Here is a 26,983-nt window from a genome sequence, read left to right on the forward strand (position 1 = left end):
ACAACAACACAGACACTCCTCCCACAGTCTTCCTAGTTGAATATGTGGCAGCTCCATCCTTCCAGTTGTTCAGGTCCCATGTCTTGTAAATGTCTTGTCTTTCTCTCCCACATCACATCCAATTCATCTTCAACTCCTATTGGCCCAACCTTGAAAATGTATCCATAATCTGACCACTTCTTACCTCTTTCACCTCCTCCACCACTTTATACCCCTTACCATGGTATTTTGCCTGGATTATGTCAGTAGTCTCCAAACTGGTCTCCCTACTTTCGTTCTTTCTCCCCCAAGTCCATGTCTCACACAGGAGTCAGTAATCCTTGTCAAATACAAGTCAGATTCCACCACTTTCCTCCTCAAAACACTGAATGTTTCTGGTCTCACTCAGAATAAAAACCAAAGTCTTTATCATGGTCTACAAGGATGCACATGACCTTGGCTGCTTCTCTGATTTTATTTCCTACCACTCTTTCCCACATCTTGTGGCTCCAGTGACCAGGGCCTACTTACCGTTCTTGGACAAGCCAAGTACTCTCCCTGCTCAGAGTCTTTGCACCTGCTATTCCTTCTGCCTGGACTGTTCTTCTCTCGGAAAACTGAGGGGTAAGCTCCCCACCTCCTCAGGTCTCTTCTACTTGAAGGAAGAGGCCTTCCATGACCACAGCACAGAAAATAGGAACCCCTGCTTCTTTCTTTAACTAGTATCTGTAACTACCTGACAAACAATATTTGTTTTCTGTCTCCTCCCACTCAGGTATAAGTTCTACCTTCTTTTTTTATCTTTCATTAAAGAGTCCTCTTGAATAAACTCACTGATACCGTACCCTGCATTACTATCATTTTGGGTCTCCATTGCTGTGCCAGGTCAGCCCTGTCCGGCTCATCCCATTGGGTGTCAGGGCCTGGGACATATTCCACATTGTCACACAGTAGAGGGCAAGTGATATGCTTTGCTGCTGAGGGAAAACTCACAGAAATCAAGAGTGAAAGAAGGGCTTCCCTGGTGGCGCAGTGGTTGAGAGTCTGCCTGCCGATGCAGGGGACACGGGTTCGAGCCCTGGTCTGGGAAGATCCCACATGCCGCGGAGCAACTGGGCCCGTGAGCCACAACTACTGAGCCTGCGCGTCTGGAGCCGTTCTCTGCAACGAAAGGCTGCGAGAGTGAGAGTCCCGCGCACCGCGATGAAGAGTGGCCCCAGCTCGCCGCAACTGGAGAAAGCCCTCGCACAGAAACGAAGACCCAACACAGCCAAAAATAAATAAATAAATTAAAAAAAAAAAAAAAGAGTGAAAGAAAAAGAAAGTCTTAGGTCCTGCTGACCTTTCCCAGTCACCTGCTGATCTCCCTGTAGTGAGGGTCTGCATTCCTGCAGTGGGACTCTGTTTTATCTGTTACTTTCTCTGGGAGACCCAGAAGAGTGTCAGGGGTATAATGCTGAATAGTGTATTTTAAGCCTTTTCCATCTGGTATTGATCTCTTTTTTATTTGGGGGGGGCATGTGGCACGCGGAATTCTAGTTCCCTGACCAGGGATCAAACCCGCACCCCCTGCGTTGGAAGCGCAGACTCTTAACCACTGGACCACCAGGGAAGTCCTGATCTCTTTTTAAATTTGCATTTCTTTTATAGTGGTTTTGGAAACAGTGACCATACTACTGGATACTGCACTTTTCTTGTAAATTATTCTCCTTTCCACACTTTTTAATCTTTTGGCCGCACCTCACAACATGTGGGATCTTAGTTCCCTGATCAGGGATCGAACCCGTGCCCCCGGCATTGGAAGGTGTATTCTTAACCACTGGACCACCAGGGAAGTCCCCTGCCTTCCACACTAGTCGGTACTTCCCATTCCTGAACCTCCTAGTGTTGCTCTGCCGAGACTGGCTCACATTTCATTTCTTTTGCAGGCATTTCCTTTGTAGATACTTGGTGCTCAGATTGTTCAGCTCTGCTGATTTTCCCATCTGCTCTCCATCTTTCAAAAATCTGTTGCTATCCCTTGTCTGCTATTGTCTCTTCTTTCATTCTCTTTGTAATTTTGTATTATTTTTATTCTTTTAATTTCATTTTAGTGACATTTTGGTAGTAACAAATAAATATAGCAAATATAACAATAGCAATAAATATAACAATAAATATAGCAAATAAATAACCTAATTTTTTTTCTGTCCATATGAGTTACAAATATTATTATTTTCCCAGTTTATAACTTGAATTTTGTTTTCTCCTATGGTGGTCTTTAACATGCAAATATGCAAAATTTATATACAACCAATGTATGAATCTTTTAAGTTTCCTGCCTTTGGTATTATGTTACTTAGAAAAGGCTTCCCTATCCTGGTTCATGCAGTTGTTGGCTCATTTTTTTCTAGCTTTTTTTTTCTTTTTTAGGGAGTTACTTTTCTTGATTTAAAAAAATTCCTTCTGTCAAATTAAGTAGGTTTCACTATATAGAGAGGGCTGTGACCAGTTCTTCTCCTTCTTTGTTACGGAATGAATGAGGGAATGGTCCTATATGATTAGACGTAGATAGATAAGTTTAGGGTGGATATGGAAATAGAATTTATTTTAAACAACAAAACTTTCTAATAATCTGAGATAGTCTGGTGCCATATTCATAAAAATAACGATGTATAGCTTTATACATGCTTGCCTGCTGTGTTTTAGTGGTGCTCTCACACACATCATCACATTTGATTCCCACAGTCCTGAGATGTCAGGTGCCAGGAGACAAAGCACTAGATCTGACTCACTCAAAGGATCGTTCCAGCCCAATTTTTTCCTGATTTCATCATTAAGTTTGCCAAAGTCCCATTTTTAATGACCTTACAAAGTTTGACTGACTTATAAAGAAGGAAAGGAAGAAAATAAAACAGAAAATGCACAGAAAGATATTTGAGGCTAACACTTTGAATTGTGCCTACTTCACAAAGCGAAAATGAGAAGAATTTAATTTTCTGGTCTGCTTGTTCTAGCATGCTTCTCTAGGTTTGTGATCAGCTCCGTGGGAACACAGAGAATATAAAAGATATTCTAATTCAAGTGACTGTATTCAGTTCATTCCACTCTTCTTATAAAACTGCTGTAAAGTCCTGTTTAATGTGAAACAGTTTTAACTTGTTAAATAAACCGCGTATTAACTTCTATTAATATTGAACCATGGTAGCATATTCACCTGGTCCTTGTAACATATGGAAACCCACAAGCATGACTCAAACCTGAGATGACTTCACCTAGACTTGCACACACAACACAGATTTTAAAAATTGTTCTGTTTGTTCAAGCTGAGACCAAATAATCACCCACACATATCAGCTGCTATGTTATTCTCTAAACTTACCCACATGGAACTCTCTTTTATCTAGTTAGCACACTTTTAAAAGTTACTCCATTAAGAAAAAGTGTCTTACTTTTTGTTAATTGAAAACCTTACTGAAAATCCCCTCTTCTGCCAACTGAAAATTTATTTAAGAGGTCAAGACTTTGGCTACAGGCAGGCAAATTTCCACTATCAGAAATGTCATCTGTTTTAATAAATTCCTTAAACCACCAAAAATTTAACATAAAGCTGGCTAGTGTCCTAATAGTCTGGCTTATTATACAGGGCCTTTCCAAGAGAAATGAATCATTGTAATAGATTATAGCTTGGTCCCCTACAATTAGAATGATGAGGGTCTTCCACATTGGAAGTGATATTTCAGAATTTTTTTTCCATTAATTTATTATTACCAAGAGTCAAAATAAAGAGTCACCAGTTGGTTGCTGATGTCTATTGTTTCCTTGGTTTGTTGACAAGTGGGACAGGTCTGAGCTTTCCCAAGTATATATGCTCATGCCTGTTTCCTTTAACTGAATTCTTTAATGGGAAGCGCTCATGGCAGAGACAGTAAAACTTTCTCTTAATTTTGCTCCCACTGTTGTCCTCCGTTTTTCTCCTTCCCCTACAGCCCTGGGAACTTTCACTCAGGTGTGCAGTAGATTCTTATTCACGGTCACACTTTCGGTAAACTCTTGAGTTATTTTCCAATCAAAATCATATATGGGAAACTTTATACACCAATTAAGTTATTAAGTTTTTTTGCTTTTGCTGTAATTATAGCAACCCTAGTGGGAACACACATTATCTCAGACTGGTCAATAGCACTTTTATGAATAAAAGTGGGGAAAATATCCTTGCTTAACAATTGGAGAGTGAAAGATGAAGTCTTTTAAATCAAGCATCCATGGGGGGGAGGCAGTAAAAGCAATGCTTGGTGTCAAACAGAATTACTGATTCAAAGAACAGACAATCTTGTAAAGAAAATGTCCTAGGTTTTAAATGTCCTTGGTTATAAATGGGGGCTTTGTTTGATTGGTATCTCACTAGTTAGTTGATTGTCTTCTTCAGTGAAAAGCCTCCACATTCTCTCAGTCACCAGTTTGGAGAGACTGGACTCTACATTCAATCATTTGCCAAGACTTATAGCCTCCACCTTTGAGCTTATTCTTTTCCTGTCTATTTCCTTCTTTCAATTCCCATGGTCCCCGGATGATTCCACTGTCCCAAAGTCTTTCCTTGGAAAGTGACTCCATGTTATATTTTTGGCTGAATTTATTTACTAATTATTTATTCTCATGGAACAATCCAAAGTTGACTATTTCTCCTTACTGAGATAAAACGAATGCTGCCTTTCACTTAGGATCTTTTTCACCTAAAACACATTGATGCACTCAAATCTGGGCTTCTCAAATTCTCATGTTCATAGGAATCACCTGGGGATCTTGTGAAACAAGAGATTCTGCTTCGGAAGGTCCGGGGGGAGGGCCTGAGAGTCTGCGCTGGGAACAAGCTCCTTGGTGATGCTGATGATGCTGTTTGGGAACCACACTCTGAGCAGTAAGAGTCTAAACTGTCCCATAGTCACCTCCACAGTATCAGTAATGCCTTAACATCAGTGGTGATTTCTATATGGGATAGCTGTTCTGAATTTTGTTTTGTTTTGTTTTCCTTTTGCCTGCTACCTAAGGTCATTCTGGGTTCTTGCTTTGTAACAGGATAGCAGAATTGATGCAACTACATTAAAACAAAAAGGGAGACATAGCGTCTGGCTGCTTTGGGCATTCCTGTTAGCAGGAATTGCAGTCTTTCAGGAGTCTTCATTTTTAATAGCTATGCTATCAGAATCTCAGTCTTGGCATTAGGGCTAGGTGTTACAGCTGCCCATAAAGTGCTCTGATTTATGGACTCACTGCTCCTAATCATAAAATGAGGAGAAATAATAAATTTGAAAAAAAATTCCACAGTCTAATGAGATTTCAAGCTATTTGTTATTTAGTGACCATTTAATACCATGAAGATCAGAATAACTCTAATTTGCAAAATACACTTAATATTCTGGAAACATCAGCACTGAAAAGCAGGTTACATGATATAATGAGTGAAGTTGCCTTTGTCTAGACCTGTTTGTTCCTTGCCCTCTCTGGCCTGTTTCTGGCTTCACTCACCTTTTTCCACTAGTTTTCCAGATGACTCATCAACTTTCTGACATTCCTACTTACCATCTGTGTCCAACATCCTAGTAAAATCCAATAAACTTTCTAATACCCAGCACACCATCAGCTATGTCCTTGTGTATAGCTAATTCACCAGAGGTTGATAGTCATAAGGATGACCTCAAGAGAAAGAGCACTACCACTTTCTGAACACCTACTATGTGCCAAGTTCTGTGCTGGTTGCATTAATTAAATCATCTCATTTGATCCTGAAGCATTACAGATCCTAAAAAGTCCTTTTACAGAAAGATTATACTCAGTTTATTATTAAGAATAAACATATCTTCTTTCTTAAGTATCTCAAATTATTGTTAAATTTTATTTGTTTGAATGCATAATGTATACATACGGTATTAATTCAAAATATACAAAAAAGGAATAGAGTGAAAAATAAGTCTCTCTATTCCCCACCACTCAAGTCTATACCTGAAGGCAAACTACTGTTACCAGTTTCTTACGTGTCCTTTCAGAAATAGTCCATTAAGCATAGACTATTATGCAATGGACTATTAATAGTCCATTAAACAATCTTAGATTTCTTTAAAAATGTATTACCCATTATGGAATATATAGAAATCCTCAATTACTAATAACACCTTAATATATAGAGAGATTAAAATTTAGAAATATGTTTTCATGACCATTATGACACTTGATTCTCCCTATAATACCATGAGATGGGCAGGCCAGACATTCCTGTTAACCAATTTACACTGAAGCTCACAGAGGTGAAATGATCTGCCTATGTGTATATAGTTAGCAGAAAACCCAATTCTAGAACAATTAGTCTAGAATGCTTGTTCCATGACGCCACAAAAAAGTAGCCCAAGGATCATAGATCAAACAATGTCATCCCTTCTTGACTAGTTAAAATATTCTTTTAATGTCAGTTCTCAGAGAATTTTTGTTTAATACAGTAGCAACAAGGTATTATTTCACATAAATAATATATCACATAAAAACTCAGTATTCTGGCTTTGCAATTGAAATCATTAAAGTGTAACCAAACATTTTAACTCAACAAGGGTCTGAGTTCCTGTTAATTGAGATGCGTGGTCCTTCCCCTGAGATAGTTCTGGTAATCAGATCTTAGAGGTTGCTAGAGAAGGGCTGGGTAATTTATGTATCTGGTCTATTAAACAAGAGCAAGCAGAAAGCAACATTATTCTTTGTTACAACTGACTGATGACATTGTTTTCCCATTTTGGGATCCTAGACAGATCCATAACTTGTATGTCGCTCTCAGGTATTAACAAATACTTTGTGTTTTGAGATGTTGAAGTTCCAGTTTGGTCTAATACAGAAGCTTCAATTGCTCACTCAATTTGAAGTTTCCTCCCTCCTCCAGCTCAGCCCTGCCTCAGGAGACCAGCATGGATGAAGTGGTGGCATGGGTAGGCTCACCTCTCCCCCCACCTTGCTTTCCTACTCCTCGTCATTCATTCGCTGCCTTTGGATCCTCCAGCATTGGAACAGCAGTGGGAAGGAATGGCAAGGTTGTCATTCGAGAGAGTTATCTGGGTGTGGCGTTATCTGAAGGCTGAGGTTTTCTCTCATGAGACACCTTTAGCATTCCTCAGAAATACCTCCACTGGGCACTGGGGAACTCCCACTGTGGTCTCCCAGTACAGGTGTCTCCTCCAACTGGCTGCTGTTACTTCCCTTTTGGCCCTGGCTTCCTGTAGTTCATCTCTAACTTCCTTCTTCTGGGTACCTGTGGCTCCTGATGGCTCTCTTAGGTGAAGCACCATTCAAGGCTAACCAAGTCCAGATGCCTTCCCTGGAGTCCTCACAGGAAACAAGCTGTATCATCAGTGGAAGTATAATTGATTCCATCATTGCCCCCTTTCTCACTCAGCTGCCATGGGCTGCTCTGTTTAGCTTCTCATCCTCTGACTTTTTCAGGTCCCACTCACTATGTAGTAGGCTGAATAATGTCCCCCCGAAGATGTCCACACCCTAATCGCTGAAACCTGTGAATAGTTTACACTACATGGCAAGAGGGATTTTGCAGATGTGATTAAGGTTATGAACTATAAGATGAGGCAATTATCCTGGGTTATCAGAGGGGCTCAGTATTATTACATTAGCCTTTAAAAGCAGAGAACATCTCCTGGCTGAAGTCAGAGAGATATGACAGCATGAGAAGGATCCCACGTGCTCTGGCTGGCTCTGAGATGTAGGGCCCCTTGTGCAAGAACCAGAGAGAGGCCCTGGGGGCCAAGGGCAGTCCCCAGCTGACAACCAGCAAGGAAACAGGGACCTCAGTCCAACAGCCGAATGGAACTGAGTTCGGCCAACAGCCTGAACGAGCCTGGAAACAGATTCTCCCCTAGAGCCTCCTGAAGAGAATGCAGCCCAGCCAACACCTTGATTTCAGCACAAAGCAGAGAAACCAGCTGAGCCCACTGGACTTCTCACCTACAGAACTGTGAGGTAATGAATGTGTTGTTTTAAGCTGTTAAATTTGTGGTAATTTGTTACGGCAGCAATAGGAAATGAATACACTCTACACAGGTCCGTTCTTCAGGGGGGTTTCTGAAGCCCTCCTCTCACTTGCTTAAGATGAGAGGGAACCAATGGCAAGGGGAGAGGAAACATTTCAGCAGCCTAAAAATTGTCTCTGATGAAATCCTTGCTTTCCTCATCAATTCATAGGTCTCCCCTTATATATATACCTGAGATTGAGGGAAGGGCTAAAGGTTCCTGGGCCAATTTTTGGTCACACCAGAACAAGTTACATCTCTTTAGAATACATGGGTACTTAACAACATTTGTTCTTATCTCTAGGGCCTCAGCTAACACTGAGACAACAGGAAAGTCTTGCTTTTATATCCTGTTACACGTATCAATACATATCAGCAGAGTTGCCTTCCCTCTCAGGTTTAATGTTCTTGAAACACGTTGGATAGACTAGAGTTGCTCTAATAAAGAAGGGTAACAGGACAGGGAGATGAGATCCCAGAGAGGATTCACTGCCAGGATGGGGAGAGAGACAAGTCAGAAAAAAACAAACAAACAAGGTTGCCAAGACATGAGTTAGTGTGGATGAGACAAGGCTTCTAGCCCTAGACTTCGGGCTTGGTGGGACCCAAGGTAGAGGAAGTAGCAACAGGAGACAGGAGTTAGAGTTTGGTGGTTCCGGATGAGGCATGGCTCACAGGTAAGCGTTCATTCCCATCTCTTCCTACAGGAGTCTCTGCAAGAATGGATTGAACTGGGGCTCTGTAGCTTCAGTAAGTACCGTAGTTGACCCTTTCCTCTCTTAGTTTTGGGATTGCGCAGCTTGAATTTCCAACAGAACATGGAGGTGAGGGAAGCAGGGGACAGAGTGGTAGTTCTGTTTGTGGGTGTAGTGGGTAGGACCCATGGGACCCTACTGCCAGTATTAAAGGCCATATGCTGGGAGACCTTGGTTGTTTCCCATCTGCAGATTGACGTGTATCTGAGGAGGGAAGCAGGCAACTACCTCACAGTTTCTGTCCCATATGCCGCTGCCCTTAAGGATCATTTTGGAGCCATGATTTCACAGACTTTAACAACCTATTCAAGCTTCCTCTCTTTGGCCAGCAGACACCTATTCATTGAATGTGCTAGGCTATGGCCTCCACTCTGCAGGTCGATGTGTTTGCAATGCTGCTGCTGTTTAGGAATTGGGAGATCATGGATAGAATCCTCTTCCTGCCAAGAATGCACTTATTCTACAGAATAAAGGGTAACTGTAGGATAATTTCTGGAACCCTATTTCCTTTCCATACTCATTTCAGGAAGAAAAAGATGAATATAAAGTATAAAGAAAAAGATTAATATGTAGAAAAGTTTTTCTTGTGGGTTGTTTCAGCTGAAACACCTCACAGTATGACCATTCTATGTATATTTTATGTCTCTCATTTAATTATCTATAACGGACAGCCAAGAGCTGCCTGTGATCCATAACCTCAGCACCTAACGCCATTCCTGACACACAATGTAGTGACTAATAAATATTTGTTGAATCAATGAATGTGGAAAAATGCAAACCAAGCATTTGAAATATTATGCTACATTTCTTTCGGCTTCAACTCCACACTAATGAGTGAGGGAGGTCACTGGAAGAGTGTGAGGGCCATCACGAGGTTCATATTTCAACAACCGGTGCCAAATTCTTAATGCCAGATGGGATGAGATGGGATGTTAAACCGCTTCTGATTACCATGTTGTTGGCCTTGATTGCCTCGGTATTATTCTCCAACTGCTTCGTCTCTATGGATCTCTGACTCCTTATTACCTCCAGTTGAAACGCCCCACAAATCATCCCGCCTTCTTTATGCTCTCTCACCTCCAAGTCATCCTGTCATCTTGCTCCAGCGAGAGCCGCTCCCATTAAGAAGATGGTGGCAAATTCTCTCCCTACCTGTTTGTTCTTCAGGAAAATTATTCCATGGATAAGTGGATGTTACAGACACTTTTCAGAACATACTTCATCTGAATTGCTCCTGTCTTCCCACATTCTTCTAAGCCAGTTACCTTTGCATTAGAGTGGAATTAAATTCAAGGAGATAGAGGTTCTGAATTTCTTCCTTTGACCAGATGGAAATCGTTACGTTAGAATGCTGATGACTGCAAAACCTTGGACATATTGTTTTCACAATTAGGAAATGGCAAACACAAAGCGCTCCGGTGCAGAGCCAGCATGCAAGTTCAGCTTCCATTTGCTGCTATAAATTTTGTTCTTGTTGCTGCCAGTGAACACCAACTGTTCAAGTGAAATAGTAAATCCAAATGTGCCTTTGGATAAGAGTGAAAAAAAATTAGACGCTGCATAAATGCTGATATGAAAAGATTTTTCAACACATTAAACCAGGGAAGGGAAAGAAACGGGGAAAGAAAGTTGAACTGAATGCAGCTCTCACTATAACGCCTTAGTGGAAAGCACTAAAAAAAAAGAGGAAATGTTGATTCCACATACTGTTAAAACTTCAAAGAGAAAATAAGTACAGAATGAGGATATCGACCTTAGGGTGTGCAGATTTTGAGCACTGTAGGTGTACCAGAGAAGACATACACAAGTTGTGTAAATCAAGGGAAACAAAAGTCCCAAAGTTACTCAAGGCTAAGGGGTGACATGACCCCTATGTTACTTGCTAATGATCAATCTAACAGTTGAAAGTCAAAGCCAGAAGCAAGTGCAGTCTGTTATACAAGGACTTTAGTGACTTTCTATCTCACAGATTTACTTTAAGGTTAATCAACAGATATCTGTACTCAGGTCTCCCTCCAGTTTAATTTAATGTGCAACTGAATCATGAGTCAAGGAGATAGTTTCAGAAATGATTTCAGAAATGAATTTTAACTTTGGATTACCTAAATTTATGACGGGTTTCTCTTCTCCTTTCCCCCATCATTTTTCTGTGATGCTGAAGAAAATGTATGAACTTTGGAGTTAGCTGAACTGAGCCCCTTGTAGTAGGTCTGATCCTTGTACCCCTTGAACCTACTTTCTCATGTGAGGAACAGTGCTCACAACCACTGGGTCATTGTGAGGATTAAATGAGACATTGCATGTTAAATGCCAGGCACAAGCCTTGAACATAAAAGATCCTTAATGATAATACTAGTTCCACACACCAGATTAGACTTTGCAAACAAACAATTTGAAAAACAGAACATTCAAATAAATTCTATAGCATGATGAGGCTCCAGGCCAAGAACCGAGCAGTAAAGATGTTCCAAACCAGAATATTTCAGCATCTGAGAATAGCTAGGCCTTATCTTCATGGCTAAAATAAGCAGTTTAATGTAAAACAGTCTTTCCTTTTTTTTTTTTAAATTCTTCTTCATTTACTTATGTAAGGGAAAGCATTTTCAGAATAATGGTTAAAATCTGTCCTTTGTAGATCTGAAGATTTGGGCAAGTTTCATACTGAAGTCAACATCTACTGAAAGTGTTAGATGGATAGATGAGGACCAGACGCAGATGTCAAAAATAAAACAGACAATGGTGTTTTGAATGCCTTCATGTGAGGCCAAAGCTAAGTAAGCGTTTGACTTATTTTTGTCATTGAATTAACTGATGTATCTGGTTTAACTGGCCAAATTATTTTTGCTTAAATGTTCACATGTTTCAGTGTTGTATTGTTATAGTTAATGCTTTCAAGAGTGCAGAAAATACCAATAGTGGCAAATATATGTGTTCAGAGGAAGAGAAATTACTCATTTCCAGACCCCAGATTTATAGCAATTTTTATATATATAGGAAAGTGTTGGTTTCTCCTTATGGTTACTTCTGAACATATGTAAATTATCAGAGTCTGTGTGCATTTATTTCCACAAAAAAATAATACCAGCAGAGACACAGCTAAGCCAAGTCGAGCCTTGCTGGGTGGGTTTGAGGAAACATAGGCCAACTCAGGGCAAGGCAAGCTCATGAGATAGGAAGTATAAAATTGTAATAAATAGCCTTAGAAACATTTTCCTTTGGAAAAGACATCCCAATAACATCCTACATTAATAGAAGAGACACACATGTGTGCTATGTATGACACAGTAAGTAAAACCAAAAGACTCACTCTGTCTAATCCAGCTTGAATTGCAACTTTAATGAAGGAAACAGTGGTTTTGATTCAAAGAAGCTCAGGATTGGAAGGGAGGTATAAAGTCTAACATCTCATCCATCTGATGCCTGGATCTCCTTTACTCTGTTCTGGCAGAAAGATCATCCAATTGACACTGGAAATGAGCAGCTCACTCCTTTAGAGCTGGCTATTCTATCTTTGAATTACATCTTTTTTCTATCTGAATAAGAAAATGTTTTCTTCTTTTGGACCAAGGCCTGTTTCTATGTAATTTCCACTCATTCTTCCTATTTCTAGCACTCAGGGTCACACCCAAGCAGAATCCCACTTCCAGGGGCAACCAGTCTTACAAATGTTAAGGCAAAGGTCATAAATTAGCCCACATAGTAATTTTAAATAATTAGAAATTAGCTACTGATATTTAAAACTTGGAAAATTACCTATAAAAATCCATATTTTCAAATCCCTGAAACTTCCTTTGGATGCTCTGGAAGCAATGAGCCCACATTCCCAAATGGTAATAATTGACTGAGATGAGTAGCTTGAGTAGTGCTGCTTTTTTTAGACAGAGAATGTGCTTGCCTGTTCACCACAGTCCTCACTATTCCCTATTGTCTTGCACTGAGGCTGCTTTCCTCAGTTTATGATGCTGGACTGGCCCCTGAGACATTTGTATTTGCAGTTCCTACTGTGTCCTCTATAAGCCTTCTTTGCTTCAGGAGATTTATCCTCAGTTCCCTCTTTTTCCCCTTTTCAGGAATAACTTCAGGCATATTTGAAACATAAGCCTGCTGAGTGATACTACACATGAGAAATTGACACTTGAGTTGTTCAATCTCATAATTAATCCTCAGTAATGTGCTGGGGTAAACATGTAGTTAGAAACTTTCAATAACTTCGATAAGATAAGAATGGGAATGTGGAGGGAGGAGGTTATAAAAAGCCAGAGAGAATGTGAATTACAGCCTCTCATGCCTGCTGGAGGCCTAATTCTAGGTAGTTCTTCTCTGCTGCTGTGAATCCTCATGAGGACTTGGACATATGGGACACCAGTACCTACCACCATTAACATGCTGTGTGGTTTTCTGCTTTGTTTAGTTGCCTCTATGCTGTCCTATCAATTGTACCATAATCCTCCATGTTCTGGAAAGGGGAAGAGTGCTTGATTTTGAATCTCAGCATCTCCAATAACTAGCTGAGAGACCTTGGGAAAGTTACTTAACATCTCTGAGTCTCACAGTTTCTCCATTTGGAAAATGAGGATAGTAACAGGTTGATCTTACTTATAGAAATGTTGTGAGAAATACCTGAGATAATGTACATAAAGTGCATATAGAAGCCCCTGGCTCACATTAGTCAGTCAGTCAATGTCAGCTATTAACTGCTATTCAGATGTCGTTCCTCCACATTGCAGCAGACCGCTCGCGCGGCTCCACAGCCCCTCCCATGTCTGCGCAGGCTGCATCCACTTCCAATTGCCAGCACTTGTGATTCTGGCCTGAGGGTTTTCTCTGACACCCAGTTCTTCCTGTCCCCTATGCACCCATGGCAAGCTGGAAGTGCTAGGGAGTTAACAGCCTTCTCTCTCCCAATAACAGACGGGAGTTGGTGGATCAACACCCCAGCTCCCTCACCCTTCTCTGTGGCTGAGAACAGCACCAGAGGCAGCCTCAGCACTTAGCATTTTCAAATGAGAAAAAATCTTCCCTGATTCTAGAAGTCTTCAAACAGTGCCTTATGTGTTCTCACGGGCCTGACAACGACGCTAACCACACGCCTTCTGCTATTCTCTCTCCCTTTTGCTCTAGCAGCCCCTTGCTCAAGTCCACAGCTTGTACAGCCTCAGATGCAATGAAACTGTTGGCTTTGTTGACGGGACCATCCAGAATATACTAATATTCATACTGGGCTGCTGTCTCTCCAAGAGCCCAAATCCACCGGTCCTCAAGGAGCTGGAGGAGTGCTGGTTCCCTGGAGAGCGGGGGAAGTGTCTCTCTGCCCAGCGCTGCTCTTTGTCACATGGATCCCACAGTGGCACCGCTGTGCACTGAAGACCGAGGATCTCAAAGCCTCTCACGAGGAAACCTCAGTCATTCTCTCGCCTCAACCTTTCTGTCAACAGAGTCATCAACTGAATACAAGGGATCCTGGGGGAATAGATAACTTGCTCTTTCCATTCGTGCAGTTTCTCCTTCCCATCATAGAAAATTAAAAACAGGAATAATCTCCCTCCTCCTCTAGTCAAAACATAGGCTTCAAAGCCCATCAACTTATGCAAATGGATAAGGAATAGTGAAATTCATCCCGGTCTGGGTTTAGCCACCCACCCCCCAAAACCCCAGAAAACTGGAAAAGGGTAGATTCTTAAAGACTTCCTAGACCAACTCTTTTATCTTCCAGGTAAAACCCAGAGAGGACGCACTCTTGTCTATGGTCACACAGGTCTTGCTCACAAACGTAACACTTCCATTAACAACTCAGTACTGGGTTTTTCAAATACCGTATGCTAACACATGTATATGGAATCTAAAAAAAAAAAAAAAAAGGTTCTGATGAAACTAGGGGCAGGACAGGAAGAAAGACACAGACATAAGGAATGGACTTGAGGACACGGGGAGGGGGAAGGGTAAGCTGGGACGAAGTGAGAGAGTGGCATGGGCATATATACACTACCAAATATAAAATAGATAGCTAGTGGGAAGCAGCCGCATGGCACAGGGAGATGGGCTCGGCGCTTTGTGACCACCTAGAGGGGTGGGATAGGGAGGGCGGGAGGGAGACGCAAGAGGGAGGGGATATGGGGATATATGTATACATATAGCTGATTCACTTTGCTATACAGCAGAAACTAACACAACATTGTAAAGCAAAGATACTCCAATAAAGATGTTAAAAAAAAAAAACCCCAAAATCTAGTTTATCAGCCGCTACTGAAGACTTTTTGGTTCATGAACACATCTCTTTGCACCTGGTTCTCTCTCAGTAGGGCTTCACATTCTATGTCGGACAGGAGCAGATATATGGCAGGGCTGCAAGATTCTTAAAAGGGTCAAATGCCTCCTTCCTCTTAGGAGCTCAACTGACACTTTGGGTTCAGCTTTTTAACTGTTTGGACTCAATGAAAACTACACAAATTTTAGGACATCCATGAGGACCAAGTGTGATGAGACTCACTCTTTAGCTTAATAATCTACAAATGCCTTTAAAAAAAACATGAGGTTATTTTGTTTCTTAGTATGAAAGAAATATGTATTCATCAGAAGAGACAGAAAATGTAGGAAAATATTCACAATTCCACCACCAAGAGGCAAAAATCGTTAGCATTTGGGCATACTCACCCTTCCAGTCTTTGTATCTGTCTCTCTCACCACACATTTCAAAAGAGGGATCATGCCATAAATACTCTTTTTTTAAAAAATAGATCCTTATTGGAGTATAATTGCTTCACAATACTGTAGTTTCGGTTGTACAACAAAGTGAATCAGTCATATGCATACATATATCCCCATATCCCCTCCCTCTTGAGCCTCCTTCCCACCCTCCCTATCCACGTCTCTAGGTGGTCACAGCACTGAGCTGATCTCCCTGTGCTATGCTGTTGCTTTCCACTAGCTAACTCTTTACATTTGGTAGCGTATGTATGTCGATGCTACTCTCACTTCGCTCCAGCTTCCCCCTCCCCACCCCCACCCCCTGTGTCCTCAAGTCCATTCTTTATGTCTACGACTTTATTCCTGTCCTGCCACTAGGTTCATCAGTACCAATTTTTTTTTAGATTCCATATATATGTGTTAGCATATGGTATTTGTTTTTCTCTTTCTGACTTACTTCACTCTGTATGACAGTCTCTAGGTCCATCCACCTCACTACAAATAACTCATTTTCATTTCTTTTAATGGTTGAGTAATATTCCATTGTATATATGTGCCACATCTTCTTTATCCATTCATCTGTCGATGGACATTTAGGTTGCTTCCATGTCCTGGCTATTGTAAATAGTGCTGCAGTGAACATTGTGGTACATGACTCTTTTTGAATTATGGTTTTCTCAGGGTATATGCCCAGTAGTGGGATTGCTGGGTCATATGGTAGTTCTATTTTTAGTTTTTTAAGGAACCTCCATACTATTCTCCATAGTGGTTGTAACAATTTACATTCCCACCAACAGTGCAGGAGGGTTCCCGTTGAACCACACCCTTTCCAGCATTTATTGTTTCTAGATTTTTTGATAATGGCCATTCTGACCACTGTGAGGTGATGCCTCATTGTAGTTTTGATTTGTATATCTCTAATAATTAGTGATGTTGAGCATCTTTTCATGTGCCTCTTGGCCATCTGTATGTCTTCTTTGGTGAAATGTCTATTTAGGTCTTCCACCCATTTTTTAATTGAGTTGTTTTATTTTTTGATGTTGAGCTCCATGAGCTGTTTGTATATTTTGGAGATTAATCCTTTGTCCATTGTTTCATTTGCAAATATTTTCTCCCATTCTGAGGGTTGTCTTTTCGTCTTGTTTATGGTTTCCTTTGCTGTGCAAAAGCTCTGAAGTTTAATTATGTTCCATTTGTTTATTTTTGTATATACTACAAAGCTACAGTAATCAAGACAGTATGGTACTGGCACAAAAATAAATACTCTTTTGTTATCTGATTTGTTTTAAACTTACTATATGGAGATCATGTTTCCAGAGCATTAAATATTCTTTTATAGCCAGATAGTGTTCCATTGCATGGATGCACCAAAGCTTACTTAATATTTCCACCCTCAGTCCTTCCACTGTCAGCAGTCTTTGGTGGGCATTAAGGTTTTTTCCAATTTTTTGGAATTTTGAACTCTGTGGCCAATAATTCTCTTTGAGGAAAATCATTTATGATTTTTTCCTTAGGATAAATTCCTAGAAATGAAAGTGGATCGAGGAGTACTAAAAGTTTTAAAGCTTTTGGTTCCAAATGTCTCTTCTGACAATAGTTCTTGACTGAAAAGACTAAGAAGAGATGAGCCCATATTGGCCTCTCTTGGTAAGATCTGAGGCTTCAACCACTCACCTATTGATTTATGATGTAAATGGTTCTGTGTTTTGCTTTCCTGGCTCCCTCTTTTTTTAAGTCAGGTTTTTTGAGGTACAACTTACATATAGTAAAATTCACTCTTTTCTGGTGTACAGTTTTATGAATTCTGAAAAACACATACAGTTGTGTAAGCACCACCACAATCAAGATATAGAACATTTCCATCACCCAAAAAGTTCTCTTGTGTACCTTTGTGTTCACTCCTGTCATCCCAGCCCTAGCTCCTGGCAACCACTCCTCTGTCCCCATAGTCTTTCTTTTTCCAGCATGTTATTCAAGTGGAATGATAGAGAAGGTAGCTTTTTAAGTCTGACTCTTTTCACTTAGCATAATGCATTCGAATATCCATGTTCTCGATCGCTAGGTTCTTTTCTTTTTATTCCATTGTACCAAGGTACCAGAGTTTGTTTATCCATTCACCATGTGGTGGTTATTTGGGTTGTTTCTGGTTTTTGGAGATTATGAACAAAGGTGATATAAACATTCACATACAGCTTTTGGTGTGGGCATGTATTTTCATTTATCTTGGGTAAATACCCAAATACTCAGTCACGTAAGTGACATTTAACTTTACAAGGAACTGTCAAACAGTTTTCCAACGTGGCTGCACCATTTTGTATGAGGGTTCCAATTGCTCTATATTCTCATCAGTTCTCGATCTTGGTTTTTAAATTTTAGTGGTCAAATAGAATTGAGTTGGTATTTTACCGTGGTTTTAATTTGCATTTCCCTTACGACTAATAATGTTGAGTGTCTTTTCATTCAGTCCTTTGCCATTCATATATATTCTTTGGTGAAGTGTCCAAATATTTTCCCATTTTTTGCTGGGTTGTTTGTTTTTTTTATTATTATTTGTCAGAGGTTTTTTTAATATATATTCTGGATACAAGTCTTTTGTAATAAATTTGCTTTGCAAATATTTTCCCCCAGTCTGTGGCTTGCTTATTCATTTCCTTTTCTTAACAGTGCCTTTCGAAGGGCAGGAGTTTTTAATTTTGACAAAGTCCTGCTTATCTTTTTTCTTTCATAATTCATCATTTCGTTTCACAGCTGAGAAATCTTTGCCTTATCTATGGCTGCAAAGACATTTTTCCTATATTTTCCTCTAGAAATTTCATATTGTTAGCTTTTACATGTGGGTCTATATTTCATTTTGAACTGATTTTTGCATATATGATTTTTGCAAGGTATGGGTCATGGCACATAATTTTACATATGGATGTCCAAATTGTAGCACAATCTCTTGAAAAACTATCTCTATTGAATTTCCTTGGTTCTTTAGTTTTTGAAAATTGTGAATAAAGTTGCCATGTATTTGTGCATCTGCTTTGGATTCAATTTTATCCCATTGGTTTATATGCTATCCTTTCATTGAGACACATACTTGATTACTGTAGCTTTATATAAGTCTTGAAATCAACCTTGTTCTTTTTCAAAATTGTTTTCACTGCAGTTTCCTTTGCTTTCCCATATAAATTTTAACATTATCTTGGTGATTTCTATAAAAACAGCTTGCTGGATTTTAGATTGGGATTACACTGAATCTACAGATCAGTTTGAGAAGGACTGACATCTTAACAACAATTGAATCTTTCTGGCCATCTGTTGATGCCAAATCATGTCTTCCACCTTGGATTATGAGACCAGCCACCCAAGTGACACTTTTCTTGTACAGTTTGGCCTCATGATTGAATCTGCGCTGGATATTAGCTATTGGCAGACCACTCATAGTGACTTTAACCCTACAGGGCATAGAATTACCTGCTATGGTATATTGAAATTATGGATCGAAGTTTTTACCCCTCCCTTTAACCATGTCTTTGCCACGTAACTTTGAAGTGCCCTCCTACTGTGGATAGAGTAACCTGCTCTACCCTTGAAACTATGTTCAACCATTTGACTAACTTTGCCCCATGGAATTTAGCAGATGTGACATAAAGACTTGAAATGATTTTGCACCTTGGGACTTGCTTTACTGTCTTTTTGTTATTGCCTTGAGAATACACTTGCTAGAGAATGAGAGATGTGAAGCAAAACCAAATTGCTCCAGTCATCTTAGTCAAGAGCAGCCTAGATCATCTGACAGTAAACTGACCCCCAGATATGTGAACATGCACAGCTAAGATCAGCATAGCCAACTGTCTAGTCAACCACTCCAAATGCAGGAGCTATAAATGCTTATTACTTTATGCCATTGAAATTTTGTGTTTGTTTGTTATACAGCATCATCGTGGCAATAGATAACTGACACATCTGGGTAATACAGAGGCTCTTTAAACTCTTTACAAACAGCATCATGCAATAACTTACTAGGGTTGGGACATTAATCAAATGTAGCTATTTTCATGGGTTAATCATGAAACTTGGTTTTTTTCCCTTCATTCTCAATACCTAGTATTGAAGAAAATTATCATAAGAGAAACCCTGCTAAGTTCTGATCACCACTTCCAGTCCCAGAGTCAGGTAAAACTATAAAACTATGGAGAATTCCATTTCACTTCATTTTTATTTTTAACCACAAGGAGTTTATATTGTCTTAACCCTTTTAGTAAATGATTGAGTACCCTAACTGTGATATGGAGATGAATCTAGAGGAAAAGGTCAAAAGAAAGATAAGCAACCAAAAATGATTAATCAACTCTTTTTTAAAAAATCAAAGTTCTTACAACTATTTGCTGAATTGTGTGTTTTATTTTTAATAGCTATTCTTTGAGTAGGAATGCCGTGGCATGAAGATAAGAGTCATAACATTTAAGACATGTTTATGAAGTTTAAACCACTAACTTGGCTGCAGTTGAAATGCATTAAGCTCCTTCCTGCTGTGCTCGGAGCCTTCCCAAGGGCTGAGCTGGCAAGGGTTGCTGCTACTGCTGACTCTTCCCCAGCTGGCACTGTGGGCTATGAGACAAATGTAGGCATTTAACCCACATTAAAGTGCATTTAGAAGTATCAGAATTTGTGTTTATCAGAGCTTTGACATTGAACACATTTCTAATCAGTGGGGTGTGTTTAGATCAGAGGCAGTTAACAACAGAATGATTTTGTGCAGCTTAAATTCCAGAGTCCCTCAGGGGTTGAGGGGGCAGGGGTGGGAAGGAAATGGTTGGCTGTAAAAGGGTAGCGTGAAGGTCCTTGTGGTGATGGAAATGTTCTCTGTCTTAACTGTATCAAAGTCAGTATCCTGGTTGTGTTCTTTCATTATAGTTTTGTAAGATGTTGCCATTGTGTGGAACTGGCTAAAGGTTTCACAGGGTCTCTCCATATAATTTCTTACGACTGCATGTGAATCTACAATTATCTCAAAATAAAAAGTTTAATTTAAATAAATAAATAAAAATAAATTCCAGAGTCTTCTGGTAGAGCCAAAGAGAGGACAGACGCCCCACGGCCATGCTGCTGTCAATGGCAATACCCTTGTAGGAGGGGCCTCCAGGGTTCAGGGACAGAACGCTGTCACAGACTATGCACCATTGGTGGCCACCTACAAGTTGTCTCATTTGGTTTATTTTGTTCACTCACTCCTACCTGTTATCCTTGATGGCTTGTCATTTACCTACAAATTGCATTGCTTCCTTGATAAATTCAAATAGACTTTGAGAAAACCAGATTTGTTTTAGATTAAGTTCTTTGGGGGAAAAATAGGAAGCACTAGTTTCTGAAGTCAGTCTGGGCTATGCTCATAATTCAAAGGAGGTGGTCAAAAAAGTCAGGGCTTGGGAAATATTCTTAAAAGCAGGGCAGGTCTAGGTTGATAATGTCTACTAGTGTGTTAACATGAAATGAATAAATCAAAGCACATTCAGTAAAATGATAAGAGACAGATGTTGCGATGGAGTCACGTACACTTGGGTTCAAATCTCTTCTTTACCCCTTACCAGCTGTGGGATGGAGTCTCAGTTTCCTCAACTCTAAAATGGGGATAATAAAAGAATCTACTTCAAAGTGTTGTCATAAATTTTAAAAGAAATAGTATAAAGAGAGTGCTTGGTGCTGTCTGCAATTGGATAAATGTTCAATAAACTCAGTAAATGGTAGTTAGTACTGTTAGTATCGTTGCCATTATTTCCAGTAAAAATGCTTATCATGTGATGTTATATCAAAAATAACCAGACTACAAAGTTAGATCTGCAGTATGATTAAAACTATTCTAAAAAGAATTATAGGAAAAAGCTTGGAAATACATCAAAATGTTATTGTATGAGTTAGGACAGTGGGATGATTGGTGGCTTCCTTTCTTTCCTATTTTATAATTTTTCTGCTATACTTTTATACTACATATGATTAAAAATACTAAAAAATAATGAAAATCATTTCACTTATGCACAATATCACTTATGTATTATTCTTATATGGTATTCTTATGAAATAGTTTAACCTGAATTCAATCATGAAGAAACAAGTATATAAAACAAGACAGTGGGATATTCTGGAAGACAATTTCCCTGAACTCTTCAGAAAGACATATGTCATTTAAAAAAAAAAAAAAAGCAAAGGCAGGAGAAATGAGAACTGTACTATGATAAAATATGTGAATCTTGATTGGATCCTGCATCAGAGAAAGAAAATATGAAAGTCAATTTTGGGAAATTTAAATAGGGCTTGCATATTATATGATATATGCTAATGTTTCTTCACTGTGATAAAGAAAATGTCATTATGTAGTAGACTGCCCTTATTCCTAGGAAATGCATGCTGAAGTTGTTATGAGTGACATGTTATGATATTGGCTATATATTATATCTGTATATTTATCTATGTATCTCTCTATGAGAGAAATAAAGCAAATACAAATAAATAAATTATAATATTTCAAAGCTGCAAGAAAGCTTGCGATCTAATCCAAATGATACGCAGAGAAATCAAGTGAATTAAAGGTTGAAGTGAACAAGATCAAACCCACAGACAGACAAAATAGCCTTAATATCATTAGCCAAGTTATATATTTTTCCAAATATTAGGTTTTCTGAAGTAATAGAAGGTTCTTCTGCTAGAGTGCCAGTGCCTGAAATCTTCTGTCGCTGAGAGAAATAGGATGAGGTTTTTAAACATTATATTAATAACATTATGTATGGCCTAAAATTTTGAGTGATTTTACATCTGTTAAGTGCTTTGGGTCTCACAAGAAGTCAATTGGAAATGGTCATGTAGTCTTACGGCATACTTTCACTGTGATTTATTTTACACAGATTTATTTCTTACTTCTACAAGTAATTCCCAGAGGACTGAAACCATGTCATTCAAACATATACGTATTTATACTTACGCATTTTATTCCCTGATTGCCTGAGATGCTCAGCACTGAGTTCTGATTTGAGTCATTTCTCACTATTACTTATTTGATTCAGCAGGTAACACAATTATAAGATGTAGTCTTGCCCTAAGGAATGTGCAGTCTCTTGGGAGAACAATGCGTACATGAGCAATTAGGGTGACATATTATGATGGAGATCAGCACAGAGTGCTAGAGAGGAATTGAGGAGAGGTGCCTAATCCTAGGTTAGGGGCAGGGGAGGGACAAAGGGCAGCAGGCTAAGGGGATGACCTCTTCCCTAGAGCTGCCTAGGATCCTGAAAAATGGTTGCCATTCCCGAATCAGGAAACATGGGTGGAGAAGCACCCTTTCCTCATTACCTTGGTGTCCCAGTGAGGCGATAATATGCACAGAGGCAACCACCAGACTCTGAGTCCCCTTGGTTTTCCTGTTAGCCCCCAAGGTCATTTGTGCAGACAGGATGGGAGTGCCAATATACGTATCCCTGAGTAGTAATTAACGTTTTAGAAGGACCAACAGGACAGGAAATTTCTTGAGCTATAAGAATGAGAAGAGAAGGATTGGGAAGACTTCCTCCCCACCCTCCACCCCCAACAGCTGCTATAGGGTGAAAAATTAGAATGAAACTGCTGAAATATCCTTCCAGCTATCCCCAAGCTCATAGCATTCCACAAGAGGAATGTCTGAAGAATTTCAAAGGATCAATGTGGGCATTCCAAACAATTCAGTGATTTTATCATTTCAAAGCAAAGTGCTCATTTTGAATATGCTTATTATGAATTGTTTGTAGACCATTTCCAGCAATTGTCCTTCAGTGGGCTTTCAGCTCTATGGCCTGAGTACATCATAAACACTCCAGCATGTCTCTAACATTTGTATCTGTACACTCCAGACTTCAAAGAAATGAACATTGCTGACCTGGAGCTGCTTTGTTCAGTTCCTTTACAAGAGGCAGAATCACTATAAGGCCACCAAGACTGAAAGAGCCACTTGGCAGAATTCTGATGTTTGAACCTTGTGAACAAAAATAGTGATGTATAGGGACAAGTACCATTTTACCATAGGAATTCATAAGGAGAATGAAGCCCGAATGATTGCTTGCAATCTGCGTTTGTTCACAAATTTTACAAGTCTCCAAAACCAACCGATCTCTCCTACAGATGCTGATGTACCATTTCCAGGGCGTGACAAGAGCAGACACAAAAGAGCTTGTCCTGTGCATGTATCTAGAGAATGAAAACACACCATCTGCTTTGCCAGAGAGAGATAAGATCTACCCTCCACACTCTGGTCTGCATGCCAGTGGTGTCTCCCATCTGAGGAAGGACCTGATGCAGAATGGACTTAGGGAGGATTGGGGACAAGGGAAAATGTATTAAATACTTGACCGCTGGAACTGCAAAATGCAAAGACAGGATGAGTCTGTGACAAATCTCTCAAATAGATGGCAAAACCTTGAGTCACTCTTTGGAATATCATTTTGGTAAATAACAAACTCTTGTAGGGGAGTGGGTCAATTAGGGAAATGATTTAAAATCATTTTGGAGATAGGGCTGGTGAGTAAGATTAACATTAACATGGCAGAGGGCATATTCTAAGCCAGAAATGAAATGTACTGGGAGGTATGTGTGTGTATGTATGAGAGAGAGAGAATGAAACTGTGAAACCATGATAAAATGGAAAGAGAGCCCCCCCTACGCAACCCTATAACCCTATCTTGGCTCTAAATTCAATGCTGAAAAAAGGAGTGCCAAAAATACTTTGAGTGATGATGGTATCATTTAAAAAGATCTTAATTCTTCAAAGAGACTCCTCTGGAGAACTAAGGGCAGTGCTAATCAGATTTGCAGGTTCTGGGATGTTTGTTTAAATAATGAATCTTCATATGTCTATTATAGATCTGTGGAAATAAACAAAAACTACTCAAAGGGGAACACACTGGCTATTTATTCAGCTTGTTGTCGAGGGAGCCAGCCCTCATCACTAGCCTTTGGCAGAGACTCATAGGCAGGCAGAGGAGTCGGAAAGCTTCAGAGTGAAAAAAGAGAAGGTTTCAGGTATGCTGGTTGGAGGTTGCTGTGGAAGCTGGAGCTGGGCAAACTAGAAGCAGGGCATATTATGTGATGGGTTTGGGGAACATGTTTGATTTTCTCTGATTGGTCGTGAGTTGTAAGTGGAGGACAAAAAACAGGGAAGCTGACAGTCGTTGACCAGGTCCTTCATTCTGGGCCAATTGCTGCAGGGTTTGTGGGTCAGAGCTCTCTGGGCACGTATGGGTTGCATTGTCCATTTGCATGTTCCCTTGGGCTGATGCAGGTCCCCAAAATTTGTATTGGGTGCCTGAAGATGTCTGTTTTCCTTAGATTCTTCCAATATTCACCCATTTATGCTTGAGGCAATGGGTACTATCTTAAAACCTCTGAAAAATACACCATGGTCTAGGAAATTTCTACAGGTCTCAGCTAGTCCTTCCACTCTGACCTCATAGCTGCCTATTCTGGGCTGATCCTCTTGGACAGCCCTGTTGAAGCCTCCTAATTCTGGGCCTTGACTCTGATTGTGGAATGTCAGAGGAAATATGGGACAGATTCTTTCACCCCACCTCTCACTGGGCTCAGACTAGCCCTCCAGAACCTCACCAACTGTATTTCCCAACCCATTCATCCAGGTGGAATATCAGATAGGAATATTTTATAAAGCTAAATGAAAATCCTAAGCCTATCTAGACAGTTACTTATGATACAATGCATGCTTAAAATCAACTTTTAAAGTATGGCGTCCATGGAGATAAAAACTGGGAGCCCACTCTCAAAAAGCAAGAGAAGAAAATGAACTGGGGGGGATCTATCAGGACCAGCACAGAACTGCCTTTTGGCTGTGACAATCAGAAACACCAACTCCATACTTGGTCTGTTTTCTCTAACGCCAGCATACTCAAATCCATAGAGCAATTGTATTCTTTTTAAAATCACATGTAAACTTCCTAATCAAAAGCCAGGCTGCAAAACCCAGGAGGGGGGATTCCTAAGGTTGGGCTGAGAAAAAGGAATGTGGTTCGTGAGGTTCCTCCGTCCTGGGGCCCAGTGGCCCTTCTCTCCACTGTGCTCTTGGGTGTTATACTGCTGTCCTGTGAAGTTTCATATTGGTTTTTAAAATGGTATCACTTACAAGCAAGTCCTCATGCTGTCTAGGGCCCAGCTACTCTCAAGACTTGTTGATGTCTATTCCCCATGATAAACTCTCCACTGAGGATGGAAAGGTATTTTTGCTTTTCCTTTCAAAAGGAATAAACAGAACAAAGGAGAAGCAGAAAAGAAAGACTGGGCTGGGAGAGCCCTCCTGGCAGAGTGCTTAGTCATCAGGATGCCTATAGGGCCAGATGACTCCATTACAGGTGCCACATTCCTAGTTTCCTCTGGAGTCACTTGACAACTGAATTCTGTCTTCTCCCTCTTTGTGGAAACCTAGTCCCTGGATGGTTTTACAACTGACAGCAATGTTAGTTCATGCTCCAGTCTCTCCCTGTGACAGTTTACAGAGAAGGTGGGTGGACAGATGGGGCTTGTGAAGTTCTCTCCTCACCAGACTGTTGATCTGCCATCAGATGAAAGTGATAAGGAACAATGACTAGAAGAGATCACTGACAATAGTTGCTTCTTCTTCTTTTTTTTTTTTTTTAAACATAAGTAGACTTTGAATCAAATTATCTAGGAGTGAAAGGAGGAGAAGTAGAAATAGGGCAAGCTGGGACAATAAAGTTCTGTATAAAGCTGTTTTCATTAGTAAATATAACTCGCTTGTAAGCTTCATTGGTAAGGTCTAAGATTGCAGGCTGCTACACACACACCACGTAGAACACTCTGAGCCATGATGCCAGGAGCTACAGGCCTAGTCCTGAACAAGCTCTGGGGCCCTGGGTTTGGGGCTCTAGTGGGAAGGGGGGGGAATGGGGGGGTGGAAGTGTTCATGCAGGAGCACCCGCCTCCTTGCACTGCTCTTGTCTCCTGAGGCTTCTGACACAGCAAATGAAGGCGATAGAATAATTGGGTTTTAAAAATATGTCTACCTATATGACTAGCAAGAAATCTGTGGATTGATATTTTAGCCCCACTTAACTATCCACTTCCCCAGCCATCTCTCATCTCCTAGTTTTAACATCCACTGATGACGCATGCTGGAATCAGTTATTTCAGTAGGGGCTGTATTTAATTCTATCATTCCTTCAACATTTATTACATGGCATTCTTCTATAAAAATTGTTTTTTCCTTTTTTAAAATTTATTTTAAACATGCGTTTCCTTTGTGACTCTCAAGTCATCTGTGGGCTGATTTTTTAACATTCGCTACAAGATAGTGGAATAAAATTTTGAACATGCTGCACATTCAAGTCAATGTTTCTCCCCCTATCTCTTCACATCTTTTTTTTTTTTAAAGGCATGGTGCTAGGTGCTTTCATGGTGTTATAATTTAATATGCATTTATCTAACACGTATTTATTTAGTGTCTACTATGTGTCAGACACTGTTCCAGGCTTGAAACACAGCAGTGAACAAATT

The sequence above is a fragment of the Balaenoptera ricei genome, chromosome 18, assembly GCF_028023285.1.
Source record: "Balaenoptera ricei isolate mBalRic1 chromosome 18, mBalRic1.hap2, whole genome shotgun sequence".
NCBI classification, from domain to species: domain Eukaryota; kingdom Metazoa; phylum Chordata; class Mammalia; order Artiodactyla; family Balaenopteridae; genus Balaenoptera; species Balaenoptera ricei.